We start from the raw sequence: 12451 nt of genomic DNA on the forward strand, positions 1-12451 counted from the left end.
GTCTCAGGGCCTTTGCCAGCTTCTGCCCCATCTCAAGTGTTTTTACTACTACTCATTTCTTCTCGACTTCTTGGAATAACAGTGAAGACTGCAGACACTCTCGACTTGATTTTTCCTGGGAATGCTTTGAATGTTTCACCATGGAGTGAACATTTAATGAAGGGCTCAGGTAGCTAGATTCTCTATCTGGCTTAGGAATTTCCCTGTGTTCCCAGTTTACTAGGAGTTTTTGAAGACTGAAACTGGTCCTGTATTTTGTCAAAGAATTTCTCGGCACAAAATCCTTCTCTCAGGTGTCTCTACAGCGAAGGACACCCACAGATCTTTCAGTGTTGAATCAACCTCCTCACCTTGGGGAGATTAACTCATGCTACCATCCATCCATTCTGCAAGTCCTGCACACCTGCCGTGAAAAGCAGTGTCCTCAGCACTGGGTGTGGACAAAAACGACAACAAAGTGCCTGCCTGCAGGGAGCATGCACTGCAGCTGGAGGGAGGCAGACAAGTTTTTGAAAAACACAAAATGTAAAGTATGTCTGAGAGTGATGAGTGTCCCACGACCTGCAAATCCCTCTTTATCCTCATGTTCTCTGGGCAGCTCCACATCTCCACCTCTGCCTGGTTGGAAACACTGCCTGGCCTGAGAACCTCTGAGGACACCTGACTGAATCTATTCTTCTCCAGAGACCCATCCTGTGCCTCCCCTGCACTCTTATCCAACCTTTCAACTGTTTACCTTCACCACTCACCCCTCTCCTCTTCCTGATGTCTCTCTACTTTGTTATTCATTGGAGATGTCATACACAGCGGCGCATGTGCAAGGTGTGCAGGTGGTTTGAACATCCAAGTGCATGACCCTGGTCTCTGGTTTACTCCACTCCTCCCCCTGGCTGTGCAATTGATATAAGGATACTCAGTGGTCCTGCCTCCACCCCATCCATCCTCACATCATCTGCGACCATCATATTTCCTTACCAAAAACTCCTCTCTACCTTGGTTTTTCAATTACTCCAATAAGATAAATAAATCACTGACCCCTTCTCAAAACATCCAGTCTGTTTGACTCACTGCGTAATCCCAATCATCCAGCTTTCTTCTTCCTACTTCTTTTTTCTGAGTATGATTTGCTTTATTTCTCTTTGACTATGTTTAAAAAAACCCGAAAAAGCTACTGTTAACTGATTTCAAGTAAAAAAGTATCCAGAAGGAAAGATAGTACTTGAGCTCTTATATTTATCAAATGAAGAAAAGTGCAGAGAAGAAATTGAATGTAAATGTGCCTAGTCACTGTATAAGTCACATTTAAATTTGATTTTTTTAAAGAAAATTACCCTAACCCTTGGACTGCAAGGAGGTCCAACCAACCAGTCCATCCTAAAGGAGATCAGTCCTGGGTGTTCATTGTAAGGACTGATGCTAAAGCTGAAACTCCAATACTTTGGCCACCTCATGCAAAGAGTTGACTCACTGGAAAAGACCCTGATGCTGGGAGGGATTGGGGGCAGGAGGAGAAGGGGATAACAGAGGCTGAGATGGCTGGATGGCATCACTGACTCGATGGACATGAGTTTGAGTAAACTCCGGGAGTTGGTGATGGACAGGGAGGCCTGGCGTGCTGCGATTCATGGGATCTCAAAGAGTTGGACACAACTGAGCGACTGAACTGAATACTAAATTTATGAATATTAACAAAGTTTTAAATCTGAACAATTTTATAAATATGGGCGGTAATTAATATTTGCTATATAAAGTGTTGACTTTTAACTATTTGAAAGTAAAACATCAGGGCAGAAGCCATAATGACATGGCAAAAGAAAAGGACATCTTTTAAACATATTTTCCTTAATAATACTGTTGTTATTCAGTCGCTAAGTTGTGCACTAGTCTTTGTGACTCCATGAACTGAAGCACGCCAGGCTTCCCTGTCCTTCCCTATCTCCCGGGGTTTGCTCAAACTTATGTCCACTGAGTCAGTGATGCCATCCAACCATCTCATCTTCTGTCACCCGCTTCTCCTCCTGCTTTCAAGCTTTCCCAGTGTCAGGGTCTTTTCCACTGAGTCAGCTCTTCGCATGAGGTGGCCAAAGGATTGGAGTTTCAGCTTCAGCACCAGTCCTTCCAGTGAATATTCATAATTGATTTCCCTTAGGATTCACTGGTTTGATCTCCTTGCAGCCCAAGGAACTCTCAAGCATCCTCTCAGCACCACAGTTGGAAAGCACTGTACATGTACAATATGAAGCACATTTTGGGAAAAAGAGAAAGGAGAGGAAGAACTTCCTCCTACTTCTCATCTTGCTCAGTTTAGATTTGGCATCACACATACACACACACAGACACACACACACACACATACCTGTCTCTTCTCATAAACAACTTCCTCTCTTCCTTTCTTAGGGCTTCTCAGCTTCCACACTTTTGGCGCTTGGGTCAGATTATTCTTGGTGGTGGGCGCATCCTGTGCCAACATTATATGTTGCAGCATCAGGGGCCTCTACCCACTAGATGGCGGTGGCACCCCCCAGTATGAAAACCACGATGTGTCCAGCCATCTCCAAGTTCTCCTGGGTAGGGAGGTGGGGGTGGGGGACATACGGCCCCTGAGAACCTCTAGTCCCGGCTCATTTCCCTACTGATGCTGAGACTCCACCTGCTCCATCACATACATACAACTTCTTAGGCATCATATGTGTGAGATCTCTTTTTCTTTCTTGTGTAGCCCACAGCTCCATCTTAACTGGATTCTTTTCATAAATACTTAAACATCTTCAAACAACCCTCCCTCAACAACACTTCCAGGGAACCCCTAAGGCAGCACCTGTCCTTCTGTTCCCTCCACATGTTGAGGGGTTGGTATTTTCCGGGCTTCATTTCTTTCTCCTCTTTCCCTCTTCCCTCCCTCAAGTATGATTCAGGGACCTGCCATTCTGCTCCTGAAGCTTCCACTAAGGTCTTAGATGACTCCCCAGTGGACAAATGCAATGTACATGAGGCTCACTGGAGCAGAACCAGATGAGGCAGTGTGAGTGTGGTGTTGACCCTGTTGAGTTTTGACTTTTCAGAGGCATTCTCGAGGAGACGTTGGGTGGACTCTGATAGTTGAGGGCTGGAGTGAGAGGGGTGGCCTGAGCCACCAGTGCCCCTGGGGATGGACTGGTGTGTGTGTACATATATATATACCTGATGCCACAGGTGAGCTGAGGTCCCTTGGAGAAGAGTGGGTGCGTGGGACTTAGAGCAGATGTTCTCAAACTTAAGGGAACTTAAGAATCAATTGAAGGGCTTGCAAAAGGCAGATTGCTGGGCCCCACACCCAGAGTTTTTAATGCAGCAAACGCTGCGGAGCCGCGGCGAGGGGGCGTTTGAGTTTCCAACCAGGTCCTCCCGAGCTGGTCGGCTACCACGCTTGGCGGTTCAGGTACTAGCTGGGCGGTTCCGGTACCGCGCTGAACGGTCCTAGTACCGAGCTCTGCGGTTCGGCTATCGAGCTTTGAGGTCCAGGTACCGCGCTGGTCGGCCGGGTACCGAGCTCTGTGGTTCAGGCACCGCGCTTTGCGGTCCGAGTGCCGAGCTCTGCGGATCAGGTACAACGCTTAGCGGTCTAGGCACCGAGCTTTGCGGTCTGGGCACCGCGTGGGCGGGAGACGGCGCAGGGCCGCGAGACTACATCTCCCAGGCTGCCCCGCGCCGCTCGCGCGCGCCCCCTGCAGGCGGCTCGGGGCGTCGCTCGGCGGCGGGGGCCCCTCGGGAAGTCCGTGAGGGAGCGCGGGAGCCGCGGCGGCTGCTGGCTGCGGAGGGGAGCTGGCTGGTGAGTGGGGTCGGCGCTGAACATTCTCGCCTCGCGTCTGAGCCGCGTGGTCATCTCGGGCTGCGGGTCCCGGTCTAGGTCCGGAATGGGGGTCCAGGGTGCGGGGTCCGGGGTGCGGGGTCCGGCGCGGGTTGCGGGGCTGCCCCTCGCTGAGGCGGCGTCCGGCCCGTCCAACCCGGGCGGCCGGACCCGTGTCGCAGGTGGAGCGGCAGGAGACTGGCCTCCCCTCCGGGCCAGGAGTGTCCGGGAGCGCTGGACGGAGGCCGGCGCCGCGGACACGGGCCCCCAGAGGCGCCCCCGGAGCGGCCCCGCGGGAGCTGTCCTGGGTGCTGCGAGGCGGGGCGGGCCGTGGGGTCCGGGCCCCTGCGAACCGTGGGCCCCGCTTCACTAGCCCGGCCGGCGTGGCGCACCTGGACCCGGGCGCCGTTGGGATGCCCGGTGGCCCGGGATGCGCAGCCTGTCAGGAGCGCAGGGGGACGCCTCCTCCTCGCGCATCCGGGGAACGCCGTTAGTTTTAGAATTCTTTTTAAAAAAGGGAATTCGGACCCTGAATATCTCATTTTTGAGGTGTGGGCGCTGCGTTTGCCAGCAGGTAAGTTTATATAATGAGCGCTGCTTGCTTGGAGAGACGCGTTCCCGGAGGCTGCTCGCCCTTGCCCTCTATCGGGAGCATTTCGCCCGCCGTGACGCGCTTATCCATCAGCAGCTGCGGGCGCTGCAGGCAGCAGATAAAGCGCCGCTGAGTCGTCACAAGTCAAATTTTGGTTTCAGAAGATTTCTGTCATCTAGTTTCAAACAAGATGCTGTTTCATTTAAGATGGGAGACGAGGTTGGGGGTGGGGGCAAGCCTGTCATCCCCGATGCCTTACTCTACAGAAAACAGCTTTGCAGGACGAAGTCAGGAAGCAAACTAACTTTGATTTGTGCCCCAAACTAGACCTGGAGCGTCCTCTCTGGGGTCCCTTCGTTTTAATCCTTTTTCCAGTTGATTTGTCTGCTTGTTGTACGTGGACAATCTTCTTTTCTGTTAAACAACAGAGGTCTCTTTCTGATGTTTGTACTCATTTCTTGTTTTCTATGGACCACCTCTCCAGAGCCTTGACTATTAAATAGGACATTTTTGTCCTGGGCTTGGTTTTAGGGGAATGTTGCCAGTTTCCTCACTAAGGATCTTCTTTATCAGATTAAGTCAGTTTCTGTTTTGTGGCTTTCAACCCCCTCCCTGTATGCTTCTGTATAGCATGTACTGATATGACCATGTAGTGTTCTTCTTGACATTGTTAACATCACAGGAGATTATTTTGCTAGTTTTTCTGTCGCCAAAATCCTGGGATAATTTAAAATGCATGTATGGGTTGTTTGATAGAGTCAGTTGGCTGACATTTTATTTAGGATTTTGGGATCTGTATTGATAAGAGATTGGTGTTATGTTTTTTCACCCTCCTCCCATGTCTGAGTTCATAATCAAGGTTATACTGTCCTCAGTGGTGGAGAGGGGAAAGTTTTCTTCATGCTCTGAAGCAGAATGATCTGGTCCCGAAGTCTGGCAGAATCTGACTGCAGACTGCCTGGACTGCTGGTGGTGGTGTTTTTTTTTGTTTTGTTTTGTTTTTTTAAAGAAGTTGGTATTAGAATTTAACTCCCTTTCCATTTTTTCCATGATTGGCTTTTCTAAGATTTTCTGCCTCTTCAACCTAATACTTTATGTCCTCCTAGAAAATCATCAGCACAGTTGAAATTTAACATATGTTTAAAAAAAAAGAAATTTAACTTATGTTAACATAATGTTATGTATAGTAGTCTGTTGTAAGAGAATAAGTCTTCCATGTCTGCAGTGCGCTGTTTCCTGTTTATATTTACTTCTGTGTGTGTATGCGTGCGTGTGTGTCCACCTTTTCTCTTTTTTAATTGGCCAGACTTGCTTCATGCTTGCTTACTTCTTTTCAAATAACCAGCTTTTGGATTTATTGATTAAACTAGCTTTTGGATTTATTGATTAATCCTATTGATTTTTTCTGTCATTAATTTCTGTTCTTTTTCTTTCTCCTTAACTTGGGTTTATTTTACTCAAATTTTAGCCTTTTGAGTTGAAAGATTCGATCATATAATCAATCAGTCCTCCTGATGGAGGCAAGAACTTATAATTCCTGTCACCTCTTATTTGGTGTTGGCTCTATTCTTACTTTAACTCTTCAAATTAGACATTATTGCTGTTATTATTTTCTAGGTTAGCTAGATAATTGTTTAGATTATTTATTAGCTAGATTTGTTTATTAGCTATTATTTGTTAGCTAGATGTATTAAATGTATCTACCTGTTTACCGTCGTCCTCCCTCTTCATTCCTTCCTGACCACAGATTCTCTTTTTTGGATCACCCGCCTTCTCCCTGAAGTACCCTCTTTGCGAGTTCTATCAGTGTTGAATTTTGGCTTCAACTGTTTTCTCTAGTCCATTGAGTCCAAAGTTTCATATAAAAAGTGTGTGTGTGTGTGTATTTAGCATTTTTAAAAGATAGTTTGTAGGTGGAAGGTTTGGGGACTTCAATTCTGCCATAGTGCTGAAAGATGAAAAATAGAAATTAATCTGTAGTCTAACAAGCTGTCAGTTTTAGTGACTTTTCCCTGTACAAAATTAAATGTTCATCTCACATTTACTAAGTATAATTTATATTCTCCGGACCCTTATTTTTTGCTTGACCTATTGATTCTGAGAATTGTGTTAAGGACTTCCACTGTGATCCCTAATGGTTTTCTTTTGTTCTATTCGTTTTTGTAATATTATTAAATATATACATTTATGAGCCAGCCATAGCAATGTTGTTGCTTAGTCACTATGTCGTGTCTGACTCTTTTGTGACCCCATGGACTGTAGCCCACCAGGCTTCTCTGTCCATAGGATTTCCCAGGCAAGAAGACTGGAGTGGGTTGCCATTTCCTTTTCCAGGGGATTCTGCATTGACGGGTGGATTCTTTACCACTGAGCCATCTGGGAACCCTATAAGCAATGTGTATGCATGCCTTCGTGCTAAATTACTTCAGTTGTGTCTACCTCTTTTCGACCCCGTGGACTGTAGCCCTCCAGGCTCTTCTGTCCATGGGATTCTCCTGGCTAGAATGGGTTCCCATCCCATCGCTCCCAGAAGGGATCTTCCTGACCCAGGGATCAAACCCACATCTGCAGTTCCTGCTTTGCAGGCAGATTCTTTACTGCTGAGCCACCAGGGAAGCCCTTTATCTGGCATATCTTCTAGTAATATTAATTTATTTTTGATTTTCTGTGTTTTGTTTTAGGTGTTACTCTTGTGATTACCTAACAGGAAGATTTTGTTTTATTCCTTAATGTTTGTCTTTTTTGAAAAGTTAGGGTAAATACACATATCATAAAATTTACCATTTTAGTCATTTTTAAGTGTATAGTTCATTGCTGCTGCTGCTGCTAAGTCGCTTCAGTCGTGTCTGACTCTGTGTGACCCCATAGACGGCCTCCCACCAGGCTCCCCCGTCCCTGGGATTCTCCAGGCAAGAACACTGGAGTGGGTTGCCATTTCCTTCTCCAGTGCATGAAACTGAAAAGTGAAAGGGAAGTTGCCCAGTCGAGTCCGATTCTTGGCGACTCCATGGACTGCAGCCTACCAGGCTCCTCCGTCCATGGGATTTTCCAGGCAAGATTCCTGGAGTGGGGTGCCATTGCCTTCTCCGGTACAGTTCACTAGTAGTAAGTATATTCATGTTGCTGTGCAGCCAACCTGCAGAACTTTATCATCTGCAATATCTAAACTGTTCCCATTAAACAATACACACCCCACCCTGCCCCCAGCTCCTGGTAACCGCCACTGTACTTTCTGTCTCTGTGAAATTGTCTGTTCTAGGTACCTCATGTAGAATTTGTCTTTCTGTGACTGGTTTTTTTCTCTTACTGTCGTGTTCTCAAGGTCAGTCCATGTTGTAGCAGGTGTCCTTTCTTTCTTTATGAGACTGAATAGCATTCCATTGTGCATACAGATCACATTTTGCATGTTATTTCATCTGGGTTGCTTCCACATGCAGCTGTTGTCAGTAATGTTGGTCTGAACATGGGTGTACAAACACCTCTTCAAGACCCTGCTCTCTGTGCTTTTGGGTATTTACCCAGACATCACATTTCAAGATTGTATGATCATTTTGTTTTTAATTTTTGGAGGTATCGCTTTATTATTTCCCCAGCAGCTGTACCTTTTTACATTCCTGAAACAGTGTGCAAGAGTTCCAGTTTTTCCTTATCTTTTCCAATGCTTGTTATTTTGTTTGTTTTTTTTTTTGAAAGTAGCCATCTTAATGGGCGTGAAATCTTTATCTTTCAATCAATGACTTTAACCTATTTATATTTTATTAATGTTATTTTGGGTCCTATTCCTGCTGTCTTGTTTTATGTTTTCAATGTCTTGTGCTTATTTCCTGACAGCCTCCACCCTTTTCCTATTTTTTGTTGGGTTGACTGAGGATTTCTTTTTTTTTTTTTTTCGTTTTGTTCTATTTTATTTCTCTCAAGACATGGAAGTTACAAAGAACAAAGTTACATGTTCTTACTCTGCTTGTGTTTGGCACCCTTGAATTTGGAGACACCATTTTATTGAGGTATAACATGAACATGTAAAGGTATACACATCTTAACAGCTTGATGAATTTTGACTAACTAAATACATGTTTAACCAGCAGGCAAAACAAGAAACAAACAAAAATAAGACCAACCTTTCCCACATTCCAGATTCTGTCATCCTGCTGCTCACTGCCAAGGATAACCCCTGCCATTTCTGACAATAGACTGATTTTCCCGTTTCTGTACTTGATAGCAATAGAATTGTACAGTACGTGCTCCTTTGTATTTAGCTGCTTTCTGTCAACATTGCATTTGTGTAATTTGTAGGATTCTGGAGTGTGGTTGTGGTTTGTTCATTCCATTGCTGTATACGTTCCACTGTTTGTATGTATCACGATGTGGATATCCATTCTGCCTTGGCTGGCTTTAGGTGGTTTGTGGTTTGGGGTTATCATGAATAGTGCGCCGTGAACATCCTAGTACACGTCTTTGCTGGCTGGATGGATGCGTTTCTGTTGAGTGTATATCTAGAAGTGAAACTGCTTGGTCATAGAGTGTGCATATGCTCAGTCTTTACAGATGCTGCCAAACAGTTTGCGATAGTGGTTGCGTCAGCTTATGTACCCGAGAAGCATGTGTGGTTGCCTCACATCCTTGCCAACTCTTGGTAATTTCTTTTTTATTTTCGTCATTCTGGTGGGTATGACATTGCGGTTTTAACTTGGATTTCCCTGATGATAGATGAATTTGAGCTCTTTTGGTATCCTTAAGTTTTCACACATACCTAAGCATTTTTTCTCTTGATGTTTAAAGATAATTTGTATATATGAGATTTGGGGGTTTTGTACATTATGTGTCAACAGTTATATGTTTAACTGATTATTTGTTCATCACTGACTGTTTTATCTTGTTTTTCTCATTTTTGGATTCATTAGTTGTTTTGATCGCATGAGTCCTTCAGTAAATTTTTTTCCCCTAAAGATTCTATGGGTGGTAAACTTTCTGAGCCTTCATAAGTTTTAAAAATATTAAAAAACTTTGCTTTTCCACGTGAATACCATTGACTGGGTATAGGATTCTAGGTTAAAAATGTCTGAGTTTTGAAGATAATTCTTTATTCTCTGCTGGCCTCTAGTGTGGTTAATGAGAAGTCTTTGTAATCTGATTCTCACTTTTTTGTTTGTTTTTTTTGTTAACCTGTTTATTTCTCTGAAGCTCTACAATTTTTTCTTTTTTCCTTGTATTCTAAAATCTCACCACTATTTGCCTTGGGGTGGATTTCTCTTCTTCTTCCTGCTTAGTTCTCAGTGGTCCCTTTCATTCTGTGGATAAATATTTCTTTGGCCCTGGGGAAGTTTGAATGTTTCCCTACCTCCTCCATTCTCTTCATTTTCTGCTTCTGGAATTACTGTTAAATGGGTATTAGAATTTCTTGGGACTCTCGGGCAGTCCAGTGGTTAAGACTCTGTGTTTCCGGTACAGGGGGCGCGGGTTTGATCCCTGGTTGGAGAACTAAGATCCCACATGCTGTGTGGCCAAAACATAAAATAAAATAGTATGAAAATGGATATTAAGATTTCTTAATTTATCCTTCATGTTTCTTGACTTTTCTGTCAAATGTTCTATCATTTTCGGGCTGCATTCTAGAAGATTCTACAAATCTAGTTTAGCTTTGTCCCATCAACTCTTTAGCCCATCTATGGAGTGTTTTTTTTTTTTAAATCATGTATTCAATTTTCAAGGTTTCTACTTTTTTAAAATTTAATTTTTGAAATAAGATATTCAGTGTTCAAAAATTACACTGTATTAAAAGCTGTAAGTAAAAGGTGCCCCTCCGTCTCCCCACCAAGTTCTCTGTCACCTCAAAAGCAGGTAACCAGTGTTATTAGTTTCTTATATATCCTTTCAGGGACACTTTATGAAAATACAAGTAAGTATGAATTATGTTCTTAAGTCCTCCTTTTTTTTTTTTTTTGCACAATTAGTACTTCCCTTGACCCTGCTTTTTTTTTTTTTTGCTACACCTCCATTAGTTCCCTGACCAGGGATCAAACCCGGACCCAAGCAGTGAAAGCGTCGAGCCCTAACCGCTGGACCACCAGGTAATTCCCTTGACAGAGTTTTATTTTTCTTTTTTAATCTTTTTTTGATGTGGACCGTTTGTAAAGTCTTTATTGAATTTGTTACAATATTGCTTCTGTTGTTTATGTTTTTTTTTTTTTGATCTTAGCTCCCCAACCAGGGATTAAACCCTCACCCTCTACATTGGAAGGCAAAGCCCTAACCACTGGACTGCCAGGGATGTCCCCTGTGTGCACTTTTTAATTTCACCATGTAGAGATTTTAACCAACAGTTGGCTCTTGCTTTTCATAGTCATGCCTCCCTTCCATCTTTCCAAAGACATTTAATAATTTCTTCTACATGCTTCATTGGGCTTCCTAGGTGGCTCTGCGGTAAAGAACCCACCTGCAAGGCAGCAGGCTCACTGGTTCTGTCCCTGGGTCAGAAAGATCCCCTGGAGAAGGAAGTGGCAACCCACTCCAGTATTCTTGCCTGGATAATTCCATGGACAGAGGAGCTGGGCAGACTGCAATCCATGGGGTCACAAAAGAGTCGGACACGACAGCGACTAAACAACAACAATGTGCTCCATTAACTCCCCTCTCAGGCATACGTCTTCCTGTTAACTTGGTGTTCCCATTTCATGACGCTGAGTAAGAACCTGGGGCATCTGCCTTCAGATGCTCATACTTGAGCATGAGGGTTCTTGTTTGCCTGCTTGCCTCTTTGCTGCCTCTGGTGATTGCTGGAGACTGTGACGTGCTGCTTCGTGGACTCTGTGGTCCAGGGCAGGGGCTCGTGTCATGGCCGCTCAGTGTGCAGGGAGGAGTCCCAGGGGCTTGGCCATCCCGGCTGCCGTGCCCCAGTTCATCTCCTTGTCAGATCCCACCCCTGCCCCTCATTCCCTCTGCTGATCTGGAACCTGAAACCCTGCATGACGGGCTCCTCCCAGGCTGGTGCCGGGTTGTGGTTCAATCGGGCAGTCTGACCCTGAGTATGCTGTGCCTCTCAGAAGTGTCTTAGGTGCTTTCGTTGGCCACTGGTCTTGTTTCTTGTTCCCCAGATCTCTTATTGATTTAGTGGTTTAAAAATATTTCTGTCGTTCCAAAGAATTTTAGGGTAGGAAAGCAGAAGTATGTATTTAGTCCAGTTTCCCCCACTATGTCCACAAGTCTGTTCTTCAATATTACCTTTTATCTTGAATCAATTTCTGTTGTTGAGGGGGTCCCAGAGACCACACCCAGGTTCAGAGATTTCCTAGGAGGTCTCACGGGACTCCTCACATTCTCACATTGTCATCCCCATGGCTGTGACTTATCACTGTGAAGGATACAAAGCAAGACCAGCAAAGGGAAGAGCCCAGAGGGGCCAAGCCCTGTGGACCAGGCACAGGTTTCTGAGAGTCCTCTCCTGGGGAGTCACCCGGCGACAAGCTGTGCAAACACAGCTGAAGCACATTCCTCCAGGAAGCTCTCCTGAGACTGGGCCCCAGGGTCTTTTCTGGGTGCTGGTCACACCGGGCACCCTCTGCCTAGTATCCACCCAAACTCCAGGCTCCTGGAAGGGAAGCAGGTGTTGAGCATAAAACAGTGTTTGCACAAACAGTTTAGGGGCAGTAAGAGCCTCTCTTATCAGTCCTGCAAACATCAGGAAGCAAAATCCAAGTTCCCAGGTGCCAGCCAAGGGCCGACTGGCTCAGGCCTGTCTCAGGCCTGCCCTGTTAACCCTTTGTTGTAAAATGGCCCTCCTGTTTTCCACAGGAAAAAAATGGAAACCATACCTGGAAATGACTTCTCCCAGCCAAATTACCAAGTGCCCTTTGCCCTCTCTCGGGAGAAAGCAGCATTTCTGGAGTATTACGGGTAAAGCACTATTTCCTGACTTTGGAATAAGCTGAAGTTTGTTGCGTGGCTAGCAGCCTTGAGGGGCAGAGCATGGGGTGACCACTGGGCTGTTAAGTGATCGGTTCTCTTGCTGGTCTTCGGTCACCAGTGGCAGAGCACTG

General features: G+C 45.3%; 1 protein-coding gene across 4 annotated transcripts in view; it reads left to right on the forward strand.

Moving 5' to 3' along the window:
• The first annotated feature begins 3684 nt into the window (after positions 1 to 3684).
• The window catches only part of SPECC1 (sperm antigen with calponin homology and coiled-coil domains 1), a 206640-nt gene continuing 197873 nt past the window's right edge, over positions 3685 to 12451 (forward strand). For 2 of the 4 annotated variants that reach the window (XM_086358622.1, XM_086358634.1), the window contains exons 1-2: positions 3685 to 3808; positions 10418 to 10486. The gene's annotated coding sequence lies outside the window, so the exon portion shown is untranslated. The remainder of the gene's footprint in view (positions 3809 to 10417; positions 10487 to 12451) is intronic. The other 2 variants (XM_086358624.1, XM_086358633.1) reach the window with 1 other exon arrangement.

The sequence above is a fragment of the Bos grunniens genome, chromosome 19 (genome assembly GCF_055505025.1).
Source record: "Bos grunniens cultivar Pamir isolate PY7600 chromosome 19, Bosgru_T2T1.0, whole genome shotgun sequence".
In the NCBI taxonomy this organism is placed as follows: Eukaryota; Metazoa; Chordata; class Mammalia; order Artiodactyla; family Bovidae; genus Bos; species Bos grunniens.